The sequence below is a fragment of the Mauremys reevesii genome, linkage group 19 (assembly GCF_016161935.1).
Source record: "Mauremys reevesii isolate NIE-2019 linkage group 19, ASM1616193v1, whole genome shotgun sequence".
Taxonomy (NCBI): Eukaryota; Metazoa; Chordata; order Testudines; family Geoemydidae; genus Mauremys; species Mauremys reevesii.
Window position 1 is genome coordinate 19,691,967 of NC_052641.1, and position 17,116 is coordinate 19,709,082.

The following is a 17,116-nucleotide window of genomic DNA, read 5'->3' on the forward strand; positions in this document are numbered from 1 at the left end:
CCCGTCCACAGGTTTGGCCGAGCGTGGCTCCCACAGGCTGCGATTCGCCGCTCCAGGCCAATGGGGGCTGCGGGAAGGGCAACCAGCACATCCCTCGGCCCATGCCGCTTCCTGCAGTCCCCATTGGCCTGGAGCGGCGAATCAGCCAGTGGGAACCGCCATCGGCCAAACCTGTGGACGCGGCAGGTAAACACACTGGCCTGGCCCGCCAGGGGTTTTCCCTAAACAAGCAGCGGACCAGCTTTGAGAACCACTGACTTAAGTTCTTAGGTGCCCCGTCTGGCAATGAGGATAATAATAGTTCCTTTGTCTCGTAAGACCCTAAGCATTTTGGGGCAGGGACTGGCATTTCTCATTTGTCTGTACAGCATCTGGCACAGCCTCATTGTTACTGCACTATTGGTGATTTTAGGATAGCAGTCCCAATGATGGGTTTTTAAATAAACCAACGTCGCTAATGCCAGCCACCCACTGCTCATGAGTCACCCTACACTGACAGTGGAGCATGTGCAGCCCAGCCCTCACAAGCGAGTCGCCCTGTAATAACAAACCAGTATGTCCGGCCAACCCTACAATAACAAAGCACCCGTGCAACCTGCAGCTCTCAAGTCACTGTATACAACTCAGCATGCACAGCAGCCTTCCGATACCAAACCATTGTGCATGTACCAGCAAGGATAAGAAAAGAAGGGAACAGAGCTGAGCCTGAAGGGTGTTCCATGTAAAAGTGCTTAAAAAAAATTAGAGAGGGTCATTGTTATTTCGCATCTGAGTCACATTAAATACTTCTGGGTCAAATCTTCTGTTGGCATAAATACCCACATCGCTCCAATGAAGCCAGTGGAGTTATGCTGATTTACACCCTCTGAAGATCTGGCCCCACAAGTTTAAGATTTTCTTTTTCCAGGAATAGAGTAAATGGCTTGTTGAGCTGAAATATGCCACTAGTGCCAGACAGGGAGGCCAGTACAAAGGTCTGCAATATATATGGCATCATAAAGCCGCATGTTTCTCGCCAAAGGAAATAGTGAAATGGGGTCTCCTTCCCTCTTAAACACAAGGGTCCTCTCCAGTGCTTTAGAAGGCTGGATGCTTTCTCTGCAAAGCCAATACTAACCAAGTTGGGAATAAAGAGGCATTGATTCTGCTAGCAGAGGCAAATATACGAGGCAGAGTTCTAGCGAGTCAATAATGACATCTAATATAAACAATCCATTGACCTCCAGGTGACGGAAGTTAAAGGGAGAAAAAACCAAATCAAATACATGACAATGAAAGAGGGTTCACCTTTCTGACTGCACCCTCTGAAACAAACCTCTTTTATTGGGAGACACAAGCTTAATAAGAAACGACCCCATGGAAATGGGGAATTATCACACTGATATAGCAAAAAGCTTGTAAAAGGGGAAATCAAGGCTGGAAATAGAATTGGAATGGTCCAGGCTCGTGTCATGGCACTTCTTCAGACGAATTTCCAGCTTTCCAGATCTCCAGCTGGTGTCAAGTGCTATAGCTCCACTGAAGCCCAGTGCAACGCCAGCTGAGCGTCCGGTTCAAAGCAGAGCAAGGCGGCCGCGTGGCTCATAATGGTTATGGGGCACAAACCAACTCCTCGTGGATTGGATCCTATGTCCGGGGGTACCATGGAAGAGGTCAGAAGCACCGAGGAAGGTCTGGAGCAGAGGGGGAAGCGAGATCCAGAACAGAGGAGGAAGGGCTATAGAAAAGATAACACAGGCCCTCGCTCCAAATGCTCTTGCTCAAGGAGCGGCTGGATTAGCTCAGCTACAGCCAATGAGGGGACTCATATTAGCAGGCAGGTTGTATCCCTGAAGAGGACAAGTGCAGTGATGCCCAGGCACTGGATTGGGCTCCTGGAGAATCTGACGGAAACAGCCCACAGAAGCAATTGAGAAAGAGACGGTTGGCTTGAAGCTGGTTAAAATCCTGAGCTCAGTTTCAACCCTGACGTTCTATGGACTAGATCCATACATTTGAAGTCACCTGGCCCCAAAAAGCACAGCAGACTCCATCAGAAGGCTGATGAGCAAACCTCCCTCTTCTTGTAAAGGCACAGAGGCTGCCATCGCATCACCCTATTTTGTCTGATTAATCCTAAATAGTTTGTTTTTCGGATCACTGATACTCTGGGCTGCCTCCCATGCACCCCCTTGTGGCCAGGGGCGAGCTGTGCAGTGCCCTGCCTCTATTTTCCCCTTCTTCAGGGTTCCTTAAACAACCAACAGTCCAAAGAAAATGAAAACACTCCCCACCTGGGAGCTCCGTGTATGTATTCACTCCTTAAACACACTCTGACCCAACCCCAGTACAATTCAATGCCTTCCCAACAGCTGCTTCTTCAAGCCAGCTGCAGCTCCTTCGGCTTCTGTTTCCCAAGGAATCCCCCCACCTCCCCCTGCTTCACTGCAGCCACCTGCTGCTCTTTATAGGGAATGACGTGATCCCACTCAGGTGGGGCTCATCCTGTATTCAGGGCTGGCTTATCCCCAGGCTCTCCACCGAATTTCACCCTCTGGTTAGTTATTTGTGGTGCCGGCCTCCACAAGAAATCAAGCTTCGGTTCATTGGCAGAAATAAGAACGTCAACAACCAATGGAAAGGAAAGAAAACTCTTGGGTGGTCTGATGACCCTCCTAATTCCCTCCGACCTCACCTCAGCTAGAGTACGGTGCAAATTCTCAGTGAAATCATAATCCTCCATCCCAATGGTATTTCTTCAATGAGACTGAATTCCACGTTCTAAATCAAACCCTCAAGATCATCTCAGACCTTCGACCAAACTCCACCGACAGAGGTAGGAGTTTTGCCTGCATGGGGATGGCAAAGGATTAGAGGCCTGGGTCCCAAAGGACAATTTGTTTTGTTCTGTTTTTAAAAATCAAAGAGTCTAAAACAGAATTGTTCCCCCCCCCCAACCCGTCAGAATGTATCTCCACCTCCATGTGTGTTAAAATCAGGGTTGTTCCGTGTCAGATAAAGATCCGATCTTGATCAAATTAGAGCTGTTCCACATGTGTTTAATGCACATAGGAAGCCAGGACCCCCAAGAGCTGCAGAAAACGCCTAATGCTTCTTTGTCAAATTTCAGAGGGGTAGCCGTGTTAGTCTGGTTCTGTAGAAGCAGCAAAGAATCCTGTGGCACCTTATAGACCAACAGACGTTTTGCAGCATGAGCTTTCTTGCATCCGAAGAAGTGGGTATTCACCCACGAAAGCTCATGCTGCAAAATGTCTGTTAGTCTATAAGGTGCCACAGGATTCTTTGCTTTGTCAAATTGTAATTTAGCGTTGTCTTTTCTCAGATCTCTTTTCTAAAATGACTGGCAGCGGTAACAATGCTTCTTCTGTTGATGTACCAGAAAAATCTTTGTGTGATAAGAACAAAAAACAAAACAAAAAACCAACGCAATACAAGTGTGTCTCAAGTTTTATAATGTAAAATATGTTGTTGCTCTGTTCATACAAAGCTACTGTATGTAGCGCTATGCTCCTGAAATGCTAGGAGGCATCAAAGCCTTGTAATATGAGCATCTGTCGCCAAATATGATTCCAGTGGTTGCATCTGACTTCTATCCAAAACTATATGCTAAAATTCTGGCCCTCAGAGCTGTTGCCTAAACTACTGCGGGACCCAACAGAAAACATTATCACATGTTGTGTGTCAACTCTGCTACTATCTCCAGCTCTGTAGCTGAAACCCAAGCACCAGCTACAGTCTATTATTGAATCATTGTGTCAGGGGCTATTTTCTAAGTGGCGCAAGAGGATTCAGCTCTGCAGCTCCCATTCACCTCCGGGAGTGAAAACGTTCCTGACGGATCCATTCTGACATTCATCATGTGGGACATCTGGGAGTCATGTTCCCATCACGAGAGTGCCCCGATTCTACCCGGGGATGAGTAACTCAAACTCTTCTGGACCTGAGCAAGAGACAGAGCAACTTTCTCAGCGACTCATCCCCAAACTACTCACAGCAATTCTTCCTCCAGACTGCCAGGATGGGCGCTGGGGTTCATTAGTATTCCACAGGCAGCTGTGGTAGGATGCTGTGTAGCTGAAATGTCATATTCACTAAGCATATTATGACTAGATCCTGCAAAAAGTGGTGCTAAAGATTAAATAGATAGAGATAGACAAAAATTTCAGATGAGCCCAGCTCAGATCCAAACTTTGCCAAACTTTGGGGTGTCTGGTTAAGAGTTTGAATGAATCTTTTTTTAAAATTAACCATTTTTTTTAAATAGAGATGAATCCAAAGTCTGCCCTTGTGGCGTACAGGGAAGATGTGTCTCCTTCTGCACGCGCAATGGGATTCTGCTAAGATTGTCAACCCTGAAGGTCAATCACCCACTTAAGACAACTGTCAACAACCATCGACTTCCTGAACCACAGAGTTGCCCATAACGTGCCTCTCGCCGCCTCCCCTCCTTTGGGCACTTCAGTCTCAGAGCCGCTAGAGGGGGGCCTTTACTAAGGGTCAAACAGACCCCTGGAGCCAGTCAGCTCCCCTGCAAAAGACCAGCCAAGTGTTGCAGGGGTGGGCGCGCGCTGCTGTCCCAGTAACCCAGGGGAACCCTGCTGGGGGGAACCCCCTGTCACGGGGCTACACCGGGCCAGGCCAAGCCGCCAGCTCCGCTGTCAGTTTCGTTCCGACTGATCCAGCCACCGCGCGCCTGGGCTGACCGGGTGCAGCGGCATCTGTGATGCTGCTACCTTGCATCTCTGCAAACTCCCCACCTGGCCCCGTAGGATCGCCCCTTTCGGGTCTGAGCCTGCAGCTTTGGGAACCGCTCCCGCAGAAGCGCGCCAGGTTTTGCAAATAACCCAGTGCATCCATCCCCGCTCCCCCCCCCCCCCACCGCCACTGCAAGGAGGCTTCCCCCACAAATACAGACCCAGCAGACAGCGCGTGCAAAGGAATCCGACTTGCAAAGCTGGGGGGAGGGAGGGGACCTCAAGGCACGTCAGTCCAAACTTTCCAGCCCCCTGGTCCGAGCGGTTTGCAAAGCCAGGGTCCAGCCATGAAGTTACAAGCTCCGATTTCCAGCCTACTTACTTTTCCTGCCGGTCCTAGGAAGGGGAATTTGCAGAGAGCGGGAGACCTCCCCGGAGCTCGCCTGCCCCACAGTAGCGGCGCACACGCAGGAGCTCCTGCCCCCAGCTTTTGCCTCCTTGATGGAGCAGCCAGCGGTGTGTAGCCCCTTTGCATTTCCTCCCCCCCCCCGCCCCGCTCCATTGCCGCGTCCCTCTCTTAGTCCAATGAGCTCATGGGAAGGATCAGAGCCGAGCCCTGCACCGCGGGACTGAAACCCACAAAGCAGCTCAGGGGACCGAGGAAACACGCAACCTGCGGCTGGAAACACCCCCACCGGGGGGGGGGCACCTGCAGCGCCCCCCCCCCCGAGAGGGGGAAATCCTCCCTGGCCTTTGCACCTGCGCCTGACATTCACCTCCGGGCTCACCTCTGGGTCCGGAATCCGGATCGTGTCCTGGGGTGACTGCTCACCCATTGCAGCGGGGCGGGGCCGTGCAAAGAGGAGCAGCGCGAAGGGGGATCCCAGCGGGGTGCCCCGTGGTACCCTGAACCGGTTTCTAACCCCCCCCCCTTCCCAGGAAAGCAACGCGCGCTCCGATAAAGCCAGCGCCCCCCAGCTGCGGATTGCCCGCGGGTGGCGACTGAGTCTGAGTTCTAGGCTAGTGACTCCTCTGTCAACGCTCAGCCTGGCGAGGGTCCCTTCAGTGCAGCTGCCGGTGCACCCAGCCGCCCCCCAAAGACACGGGTCATGTGGCTCAAGGATTCGCTCTCCAGGCTACCATTAGCCAAACCCAAACTGCTCACCTGCCTGTCGGGCTCGCTAGGGGGCGCCAAGCCAAGCCCCCCCATCTCAAACCCAACTGCAATTTGAAAGCTCTTGGGGTTAGTTTTTCCCCACTTCTGTTTCTTGGGGTGCTGAAATTGCTCTCCCTCCACCACCATCCAACCAGCCCAAGCTGCCTGCTTTATAGACTGCTGCTCCCCCCGGGAGAAGAGCTCATTCCACCGTGGGGTGGGGGGTTTTGGTTTAACATGTGCCCAGCAGAATGAAAAACTAAACCATCTGAACCTTAACGGCGCAGATGTTTTCCACATTTGTTTTAAATGCACTTCAGAGCAATTTTTACCCCCTGCTTCATGGAAATAGTGGGGCGGGGTGTTTTTGTTTGTTTTGTTTTGTGTGGTGGTGGAGGTTAATTCTGCCTTTTATTTCCAAGTGGTCCCAGTCATTGTGATTAAAGGGTTGGGCGTTTTTTTTTTCAGTCTAACTTGCAAACTCTCTTTCCAGACGTTTATAACTCAGTTCAATGTAGGCTGAGACTCAATACACAAGGAGTTAGCTCAGAAGCCAATTTGTTTCTCTTTGCAAAACTTTAGAAAACTCCTTCTAGCGGTTTTTGAGCTACGCAAGAGCAGCAGTGAAGGTCTGGATGTCCCAGGTGCATGACTGAGGAATGACATTATTTATCAGAGCATCTTGTACGCTAACAATGAGTTACGGTGAATTTGAATTCTTGTCTGTGAGTCAGTGAAATATCCTTCAGAACTCTCCAAGTTACCAAAACATCGAAGGGTGTGTCTACAGGGCAGCCACGACGGCAGCACACCCGCGGTGCTGCAACTGTGCCACTGTAGTGCCATAGTGTAGGGAGGGGTTTTTCCACTTCCATGGTTAATCCACCTCTACGAGCTGCAGTAACTAAGCCAATGCTAGAATTCTTCCTTCAACTTAGCCATGCCTACAAAGGGGCAACTTAGCTATGTCGCACAGGGCGCAACATTTTTCACAGCCCTGAGCGGCGTAGCTAGGTCGATCTAATTTTTCAATATAAATCTGACCTAACAAATCCTCTGACACTCCAAGAACCAGGCATCAAAGCTCAGGGGCATAGGGCCCAGTTTTAGCAAAGATAGTGGTGCTCAGCCATTCGCAGGATCGGCTCCTTACACATTACATCACACAACAGAGTAAGATGAAAGCATAAATGCTACGGCCCAAATGTGTCCCCGATGCGTTTTCATTTCCTCTAACCCAGTTTCACTACAAGGAACACATCAAGCCCAATGGTCCAGCTGCCCACAGACTTCCTCGGCTTGCATGGTACTTTGTTAGACGCCTTGGTCAACTATCAAAGAAAATGGTTCAGTCCCTTTGTGCAAACCGGGATTTCCTTTGTCTCCATCTTCCCTCGTAAAGGAATTAGAGCAAAGTAGCGCTATTGTTCCTAAAACAATTTAGCGCAGTCTCCTGTCACCTGGCCGTGCACAGAACTTGCCCCAAAGTCAGCAGGAGTTGGCGTGTGAAGGAAGGTCAGGGTATGGGCCATATGGGAATATTTTTTACCCTCTAGCTTGGGTTGTTTGGTTGTTTTTAGCACATGTAGGGGAAATAGTTAGCAGATAGACAACAGCAGCTCAGAAATCGCTGGCATTTCTACTGTCTGGGAGTTGTGCAGCTGCTGATTTAAGCTCAGCTGCCCCCTGTCCATAGTCACATCAGCTGAAGGTTGGTGCTACAGCCCCAGCGCAAGGTCATGATGCACTGGGGCTGATTCTCCACTGCTGTGCATTCATTTACACCCGTGCAAAGTGAGCGTGAAACACAACGAGCCAGATCCTCAGCTAGCGCCCGAGCTCCATCAGCCGAGACACTCGCCCTGCCGTTGTGTCTTGATAGCACGTTATCCCCCCTTTGCCCTGGGTGTAAATGACAGGGAGCAGGGGAGTGGAGAATGAGATGCCGTGCGTGTGATGAGATGGAGTGAGCACGTGCGAGGAGTCCGGATCCCTAGAGTCAGAGATGATAACCAAACCCATCAAAGGAAAAGGTTATTGGCTCTGATTGAAAAGGCAGTTCCCCTTTGTGTAGCATCTTGCATTATGTAAGCACGAAACAGGAATTGTTTTATTCCTCCGTCTGGATCCATCTACCCCTGGGGAATTATTGAAACTCATTTAATCTCATAAACTCAAAGCACGGACAGCCCTTCCCAAGAGCCTCACAGGGACAGTAATAATCTTAATGCACAATCTATTATTGCAGCACTAGTGCCTGGGGGAAAAGAACAGTGCCCGCTATGGAACTCTGCTTCCGAGTATATTTCTATTAGCCAAGTGAAAAGCTTGTCCGTAAAGGTGTTGGATTTCATTTCACTGCTGTGCCACTCACCTGATCTGTTGAAATCAGTCATTTGTCATGAACGGAGGATGCTTCCTTTAAACGGCACCATGATTTCTTACTGTTGGAACAAATAAAACCACGGTTATGCACTGCCATTCTCCTGACGTATGATTTCCTTGATTCAGATCTTGATCATTCTGGGCCTGCCTTCGGCTTCCTTTTGCATCCAACTCTCCCTCCGGACTATTTGGGTGGGGCAGCAGGAGTACAGGATCAGGCCCAATCTCAATGCACACTTTTAGCAAATATTTATAATGAAACCACACTACAAAAATACAAGCATATGTTGGTGGGGAATGGATGGAAAGAAGTGACTGGCGCTATTGTAGGACAGCGTCCATCCTTCGGATGGTACATTTTTTTTTCCTGTGCAACACAAGTCCAGGAGGACAAATTTTCACGGTGGGGTTTGCATGAGCATGATCCTTTACACTGGTATAAATTGGGAGTATCCCCCCCCAAGTCAGTGGAGTTCCACTGATTTAAATCTGGCACAAGAGGAAAATCAGGGCCTGTGTGACTTTAGATTATTCCAAAGTGCAGTTATAACATAGGCAGGAAAATGAACATGTTTCTAAAGGACGTCAGGTGGGACCATCTAACTCAGAGCTGGTACTCATCCCCCAAGCAATATTTTATGTGTATCCAATATTCATTCCAAAGCAATGCGTGAGGCTGAATTAGCTGCTTAATTCCCAGTGAATTCTGATGGGCTTTGAACATCCACCTTCCTTAGGCTCATTTGAAAATCCCAGTTTTAAACCATCAGGACACAGCCCCAAGCCGTGTGTTATCCCATCCCAAGTACTCCTCCCGCAGGGCTCGTCTGCCTGGAGGAATAGCCTGAATTAGCTACTCTACACTAGCGCTCCATGTGGATGCTCTTATTCTGCAATGCCTTTGGGCAGTTTAGCTTAATCCACTTTGGAAGCAAAAAGGCTCCCTGAGTGGAATAAGAGCCCCCCTAGCTTATTTCACAATCGCTTCCCCAGGCAGCGGGGTATGCCATTCGCAGTGCTGCACCCCTAGGAGTATGCTATGCCAGCCCCAAACCGAGTGTGATCCCATCCCTAATACTCGGCCTCGAGCAATGTTATACCATACTCAGTGCCCATCCCTAAACACTATGATATACCGGCCGCAGCACTTTCAGCCACGTGTTCTAACTCTGCCAACAAATACAGAAACACAACTCCACGGACAAGTAGTTCAGTTCTCTTTGAATTCCTAGTGCGTATAATGCTCTATCAACATTGCACAATGAATCCTCATCTCATCCCTTGGCGGGAGGTCAGCGATATTATCCCCACTCTACTGTTGGGGAAAGGGAGGCAGAGCAGTTATGTGACTCACCAAAGACCACAGAAAGAGTTAGTGTCAGAGCTAGGCATAGAATTCAGGAATTGCTGGTGTCCCAGCCTGTGCTGCACCCACTACACTACACCACCCTTTGCCAAACTACATGTGAATTTAAGGTGAAACATTTGACTGGAAAATTTGGGGCCCAATCCTGTAAGGTTCCAAGCACCCTCAACTTCAAGTCAATGAGTGGCAGATGCTCAGTTCTGCAGGCTCATTCCTTAGTTATGTAACGGAAGTGTAAAATCAAACTCAGATACTAATGTGTAACTGCGGGTGGATTAATTCACTCCTAACTGCATTCACGACACACAGCTTTTAGCTTCACCTCTAACAACAACACACTAGGAAGGAATAAATACACCATAATTCAAGCTCTCTGTTATCTTATTGCTTAATTATTTCTGACGTGCATTGCAGCAATTTATAATTTTGCAATTATTTTAGTTGCTAAAATGTTTGAATTTTGGCTCCTTTTTCTAGAACAAATCTTTATTCAGGCAAACTCTCACTGACATCGGTGTCACCTAGGTAAGGACTGAGGATAAACTGATAAAAGTCTATTTGATCCCCTGTGTGTAGGGAAGCATTCAGTGCCTGGGACTATAATATTCATTTCACTGGGCCAACGCCCAGATCTTCAAAGTTATTTAAATACCGCTGAGTATCTGGGCACAAATCCTCAATTGGTGTAAATTGGGATCACTCCCGTAATTTAAATGACACTGTGGTAATTTACACCACTGGAGATCTGTCCTATTGCTCTGTTAATGCTAATGCTATAGGATTTCTGAAAAGAACGTTCAGGTCTTTTAGTTCTTCAGTTTAAGTCTATCTGGATTTGATACCATCCCTAAACTGATATTCTGGATGGTTCACCCACAGTGCACCCTGCCAGGCCTTAAAAATGGACTCCTGCTACGTCTAATATTATTGTTTGTCTCAAGACCAAGAAAGAAACGTTCCTGCATAATCACTTCTTATTAGTAAAAAAGTTGAAATCTATCTGCCAATGCAGAGTCTTGTAACAGCAACGCTGCTTTCCCCACAGACGAAAATGTAAATTATTGCACACTCCAAAATGCTTTACAGGATCAGTTCTAAATTAAAAGCCAGGTTAAATTTTAAGGGTAAAATTCTTCTCTCACATCCTCACCCTCATGTCACCTGCAGTGCAGATTCTTATAGCATATGCTGCAGACATGGTAGGCGCACAGCTCTGGTGATGTCAGTGGGTTTATGTAAGGCAGACATGAGATCCTAGGCACTGAAGGCTGACTGTGGGATAAAGATGTGATCCTGGATTCCTTGCACACCTGGTTCCCAGTGACACCAGAGTTTTGGGTGTGCAGCAAATGCTGCAGTAGGGCCCTGAGGGAGGAGTACAGGCTTTGGCTCTAGGTCCACAAGGGAGTTGTGGCTCTGAAAGAAAATGGTACCCTGCATATATGAAAAACGGATATGAATGACTATAGGAGACTCAGCACCAAGGCCTCGATTCAGGAAACTATTCCTATTCAGGAAGGCTTATACATAAGAGAATAAGAACTGCCATACTGGAGTCGGACTGATGGTCCATGTAGTCCGGTATCCTGTCTTCCAACAGTGGCTGTTGCCAGATGCTTCAGAGGGAATGAACAGAACAGGGCAATTTATCAAATGATCCATCCCCGATCATCCAGTCCCAACAAAGTCAGTGGGACTTAAACGTGTGCTTAAGTGCTTTCCTGAACTGGGAGGCAGTAATGGGCACGAAAGAAAGAAAGAAAGAAAGATGCAAATTCTTAAAACATATTTGCAATAATTTTGCTACAAAATCAGACCTGACCCAGTAGTCATTCTAAACAATGACCTCTCCTGGACTGCAGTGGGGGGAGTGCATGCAGCATAGCTCCAGGAACAGATAGCTAAAGTAACAATGATTCTTTAATGCTTCTTTTTTAAGATACCAAGAATTTTATTTTTTGAGGGAAAACTTTTCCAATTGGAATGCTTGGGTCTTTTAAATTAAGGAAACAGAGGAGCAACCCCTATTCCACAAAGTTTACTAGGAAAAAAAGGATTCCCCCCATACTGTTCTCTATTGAACCTGCTGTGGATCAGACTCTGATCTCATTTACATGGTGTAAATCCAGAGTAGCTCCACTGAAGTCAGTGCAACTTAAAGCAAGTGAAATTGAGATAAGAACCTGCCCCATAGCCTTTAGTCTATCAGCTCACCTATTGCCCAGTGCTGGGGGTACCTCTGATCCAAAGTCTACAGTCATTAATCAGGCAAATAGGTAAATGTTTTGCTGGTGTAAAGACAAACACTCAGTGAGGACCTCAGGACTGGCCTCTTATAATTAAATACTATGGCAGTAATTCACTGAAGTCTAATTTTCTCCACCATAAAGCAAATGTATGAGCAACATTAAAATCTTTTATTATTTAGCCAGGTTTATTATATATTATTACTTATGCTCTCATATTATTTGCACAACATTGAGATGAGACAGTGATGGTTACTGTATAAAAGTCAAGAGAGAGAAACTTACAAAACATGGGTCTCTGTTGCACCTGGATCAATCAAGAGTCACTCCATTAACTTCAGTGGAATTACACTGGTTTAAAATTGGCGTAAGTCAGGAGAGAAATCAGCCCCCATGTTTTTTCCTGTACAGTCACCCAGCAAAATTACTCCCTAAGGAAATATATTGCCCTCAATCCATTGTGGGAATCGATCTGAGTTGCATGCATGGATTAAATTGGTCCTTAAATCACACCTCTGCCAACAAATAGTTGCTTCAAGCAGAAATCGTTTTAAAATAGATCATTCTGCTCTTATGATCCTTTGATTCTAAGAAGCTGTTTCTGGTTCAAAAATGATTGCACATAAGCATGCGCTAAATGGACCAAAGTAGAGCTTTCCTAGCTTATCAGCTTTACAAGAAGCAGATCAGCTAGGAATACAGGAATTCCCATCACTGTAGGGTGGGTATTGTAGTGGGAGAGGAGGGCAGAGAGAGATTGAATATGAGAACATCTTAATTTCTCCAGTTTGTTTTTTCTGCCATCTGTTCTCTCCCCTTACCCCCGCATTCCCCTTTTTTGTTCTTTTGTGTCTATTTTGAAGGCAGACATTAAACCTGCCCCCTTATGCTCCGAATTGACTTACTGTCGCATCGCCCATGTATATTGATTGAGACTTAGATTTCTTTATAATATAGATTCTGTGGAGGGGCAGTAGATTTACAAATTGCAGCAAAATAAATCTGTCAAAATGAGCAAGCTTCTGAGATTCAATTTCTCTTCATTAGCTGCGGGGGAACCCACCGGAGTTGAGCCTCAGATATTATTGAGGGGTGCAAATTGAGATCCCAGAATTAGACTGTGGATCACAGGGAATAATGTTTAAAAAGTCAAACAAATAAACACTCTGGGTACAGTCACTGTTTTCTTACCCCACTGCTAATTCCGCTGGGATCCACAGTAGATCCAGATTTAATGATGGGGGACGGGGTCTGAGTCCAGCCACTATATCTGTGTTGCTGACTCATGCAGTCAGCTTCCCATGGCCGATGAAGAGAGTGTCAAAAGCTTGCCCATCAGCTCATCACCTACAATTCCTTGTTCTTTTATTCTTTGCTTAGTGAATTCATCCCACCACCATGGCTGCACCCCGCAGAGAAATACTCAAAATTGTCTTTTCACTTAGAAAAAAATGCCCAAGGAGAAAGCATTCCCTAGCATTACACTTCTGTATATCCTCTATCTCCAGTGCCAGGCACGTTTTGGGTATTACAGTAACTGACACCCAAAGTACCCTCCAAACTAAGGACAAATATTGTCCCCAAACCACAGACCAACCGCCCACCCACACTGTGTTCTGCCATGGATCGAGGGCAGTATATGGCTATACACACACTGTAGAGATATAACATCACCTACCCCTGAAATGCAGCCTCTGGGGTGAAATGAGACGGCTCTTTAGCGGCACACAGAACTCCACAGGATGCAAATCACCCAGCTACACAGCTGTAACTTCAGATGATCTTTGACTTCTTGCTTGCCAGAATCAGATAATTCTCAGCAAATAGAAGCACACTAAATATCCAGGATATGCTGCCCCTATTTGAGATTTCTGGGCTCTTCCCAGCCCCTGGGGATCATTCAGTGCTGTATTTTGCCTAATGACTTTTTTAGTATTGGCAATTGAAAACAACTGGATCTGATTAGTAATAAGCTTTGTCCCTTGGGGGGTGAAGGGAGGAGAGGGTGGTGCATATTTGCACTGTATAGCTATGGACCAAAATACATGTATCATACACAATACCTATAGCCCTCTTAATCATGGTACCAGTATGGGGTGTGGGGAAAGTGAAAGAAAGTAACTTTATGGAAACAAATGAGCACTAGCTGTATAGTTCTTGCCACTGTGTCTGTTTGCTCCCAGCCTTAAACCCCCAGTCTTTGACCTGTACATGGACAGAACATAAATTCAACTGCTTATATTTGACCTCCACCGCTCTTCTTTTGAAGACAAACAGCCTGAGTGGCGGTGAAGTGAAATTAAGAATTTGCACAAAGGGCTGGATTCTGCCCTCAGAAATACTGAAGACAAAGGAATTCCTCCGGATTTGCCCCAGTGTAACGGAGAGCAGAGTTGGCCCTACGTGAGCACACTCTGCTCTTCTCGAAAGAAGCCAATAATTGCTTAAAAAAACCCCTCTTTGCTGTAAGAATAATTTTTTATTGTTCTTTATTGAGCCAGACCCTGAGGTTCTTAGTCACTTTCTCTGATGTTCAAAGTCCTAGTGAAGCCACTGGATACAGACCTCAGGAACTGGCCTGTTGCTACTGGGATAATGTAGGCTCCGATTGGCATCTCTTTTAACCCTCATGCGCTGGCTTTCCTACCCATCCCCAGCACCCTGCAGCCCTTGGGCACGACGCCCATTCTGGTATACGGTACCTGCCACGTCCTCTCCTCCTCTCTGCGTCCCTCTGCAGCGGCCATGGGAAACAGGCCACCTTCTCCTGCTCCAAGCAACTCTCCACAACCCAGCAGCCACCTCCTCTGCTGTTTGCCGCCGCTGCTGCATGGCCAAGGCCTCTCCTCCCCAGCTGGCTGCATCTGCTCCTCTCCGGTGCCTCCCCAGCGTGGCTGGTCACTGGTGCTGCAGGCAGGCAGGAGGTCCCTTTAGAGGTGGAAGGGAGGCTTTTTATGCTTTTCTTCCTGTATAAATCAGGATTGGAATGGACAATCCCAGACAGGACTTCCTGTGTGTGTTGCTCACTGATAACGAGCTCAGAGAGCAGAACAAACACAGCGGACAGCTCACAGCGGGCTGAGAGAGGGAGAGGGCCTCGGGACAAGGCAGCCCCAGCAGCCCTCGTGGGCTCCCCCGTGACACCCCATTCACAGCGAGGGGGGGGCTAAGAGCTTCTCCAGGCCACTTCCAAGCAGTGTGGTGCTGGGACCCGCAGACTGACAGAACACAGACAGCCCCAAGTGGCTGCAGGGAGAGCCCCTCTCTGGGGCACCCCAAGCTACACTGAGGGTCACCCCCAGACCGGGCAGATGGATGGGGGGAGCTTTTCAGAGATACTGGCACATCTTAGCATTTAGCAATGAACCTGGCTGCCCCTCCGGCTCTGTGTTAAACCCAGAGCCGCTGCCTAAAAACCAAGGTCCCCTGCCACCCGGCTTTGGGATTGGTGCTGGCGCTGGGTGGGAGAGCTGGGCAGCTGAGTGGAACTGACCCGCCCCCGCCCTCCATCCCAGAGCACACCCCGATGCTTTCCATGGACGTTCTGGCTGCACTTGGGCCAAGACCAAGTAGGACTCATTCTAGACGTGTTAAACCCCTCCCGGAACATAGCATCCCTTTCACTCCCTCCGCACTGAATCTGCTTATATCCTGGAGATATTTAAACACACGGGCTCTCAAGTGGCTGATGGGTGAAGAAAACCTACCCAACCCCCAACACCTGGTGAGCCAGAAAACCCTGGCCAAGCTACAACTGCGTCGGGCAGAAGACAATGAGCCTTTCCTATCTGCTTCATCGCTTGGAACTCATCCCAGGGCAGCAGTGACTGAAAGCCAGTAGCATCTGCTGGGTGTCTGGCAGCCTACACAAAATGAGTCTCAGTCAAGTTCCCAAGGGGGAAGCATGCATGTCCCCAGCTGGTGGCTTGCTGGAAGTCAGCGCTCTCACATGGCTCTCTAGGTTCAGTTCAGGGCACACTGGTGGGAGAAGCTTGCACAGTCTATGCTGTGTCTGGATTTGGATTAACATCTAATTATATCATTCATTACTGTAGCTATTCATGTCTAAGTATGGAATTATACATCACAATCATTACGGGATTTTTTTTTTGTAATTCTCACAATACCCCTTGGGGGGTAGAGACGTGTTACTCCCATTTTACAGATGGGGAACTGAGCTAGAATAAGTGACTTGTCCCAGATCACACAGGAAGTCTATAGTCAAGCTGGGAACTGAACCTAATGGGTCATCCTTCCTCCCTTAGTATTTACCTAGTGATTGCCACCTGGCTCTCAGCATCCACGCTACATTCACTGGGAAACAGAAGAGGAAAATATTGGGATGCATAATATTACAGCCCATCAGAACACGGGAATATTGTCCCCAGTCCAACCCGCCAATATTTTCATCAACATTTTGTGAGGATTTCAAAATTCCCCACACTTCAAAGTTCAACCAGTTGTAGCCAGTCAAAGATTGGGTGAGGGGGGGTAGAAATTCATGTATTTTTCCCTTTTTTAAAATATTGAAATTTGCAATTTGGATTAAAATAAATCACATTTTGAAAAATGTGCTATGCCTTGTAAAATATTTGAAATTTGCTAATTTTACCTAATCCACCTGAAAGGAAATAGTCTGAAAACACAGCACACGTCTTTACAGCTGCACTGCCTCAGTTTCTCTATGCTGCTAGGGGTGAGATCTTTATTTATACCTGTGCTCGTTTACACCCTGACTCAGTTACACACTTAAGCATGTCTGGACATCCCCATTCAGCACAGCATTTACTCCTGTGAACAGGCTCATTGAAATCACAGCAACTCCACACGTCTAAAGTTATGTGCAAACTTAAAGTGTTTTAAGGTCTCGAGATAGCAAAACACTTTAGCATGTGCTTAACTTTAAGCGCACAAGTGATCCCATCCCTCTTCAACAAAGCACTTAAACATGAACTTAACCTTAGCTGAATCAGCTGAATATTTATTTCCCGTATTTACTTATTTTCCTGAGTGGAAGCCTTTTCATTGTTATTTTTACTACCATCATTTTAATTTGATATTTTTAACAATATGTAATTTCAAATTGTGTACAATTCATTATTATTGTTAGCACTGTTTTCAGAAGCATTTCTGTGTCACCCATTACCATGGTACCTGGGTGCCTATTGGGTGGTGCCTGTTGTACTGAATAGTGCATTTAGTCCATTGATGGGAGTGGCCTTTGGATCAGGCTAAGGTGGATGCATTATACACTGAAAGCAATAAGCAC

At 47.4% G+C, this 17,116-nt stretch overlaps 1 protein-coding gene across 8 annotated transcripts in view; it reads right to left on the minus strand.

Moving 5' to 3' along the window:
• EGFL7 (EGF like domain multiple 7) overlaps positions 1–14,830 on the minus strand; it is a 30,799-nt gene extending 15,969 nt beyond the window's left edge. For 2 of the 8 annotated variants that reach the window (XM_039506036.1, XM_039506035.1), the window contains exons 1-2: positions 14,550–14,830; positions 8,225–8,294 (exon numbers count right to left, since the gene is read on the minus strand). The gene's annotated coding sequence lies outside the window, so the exon portion shown is untranslated. Of the gene's footprint in view, positions 1–2,273; positions 2,410–2,674; positions 2,820–5,076; positions 5,216–5,482; positions 5,619–8,224; positions 8,295–13,525; positions 13,545–14,549 lie in introns of those variants that run through there. The other 6 variants (XM_039506029.1, XM_039506030.1, XM_039506034.1 and 3 more) reach the window with 6 other exon arrangements.
• Between the last annotated feature and the right edge of the window lie 2,286 nt (positions 14,831–17,116).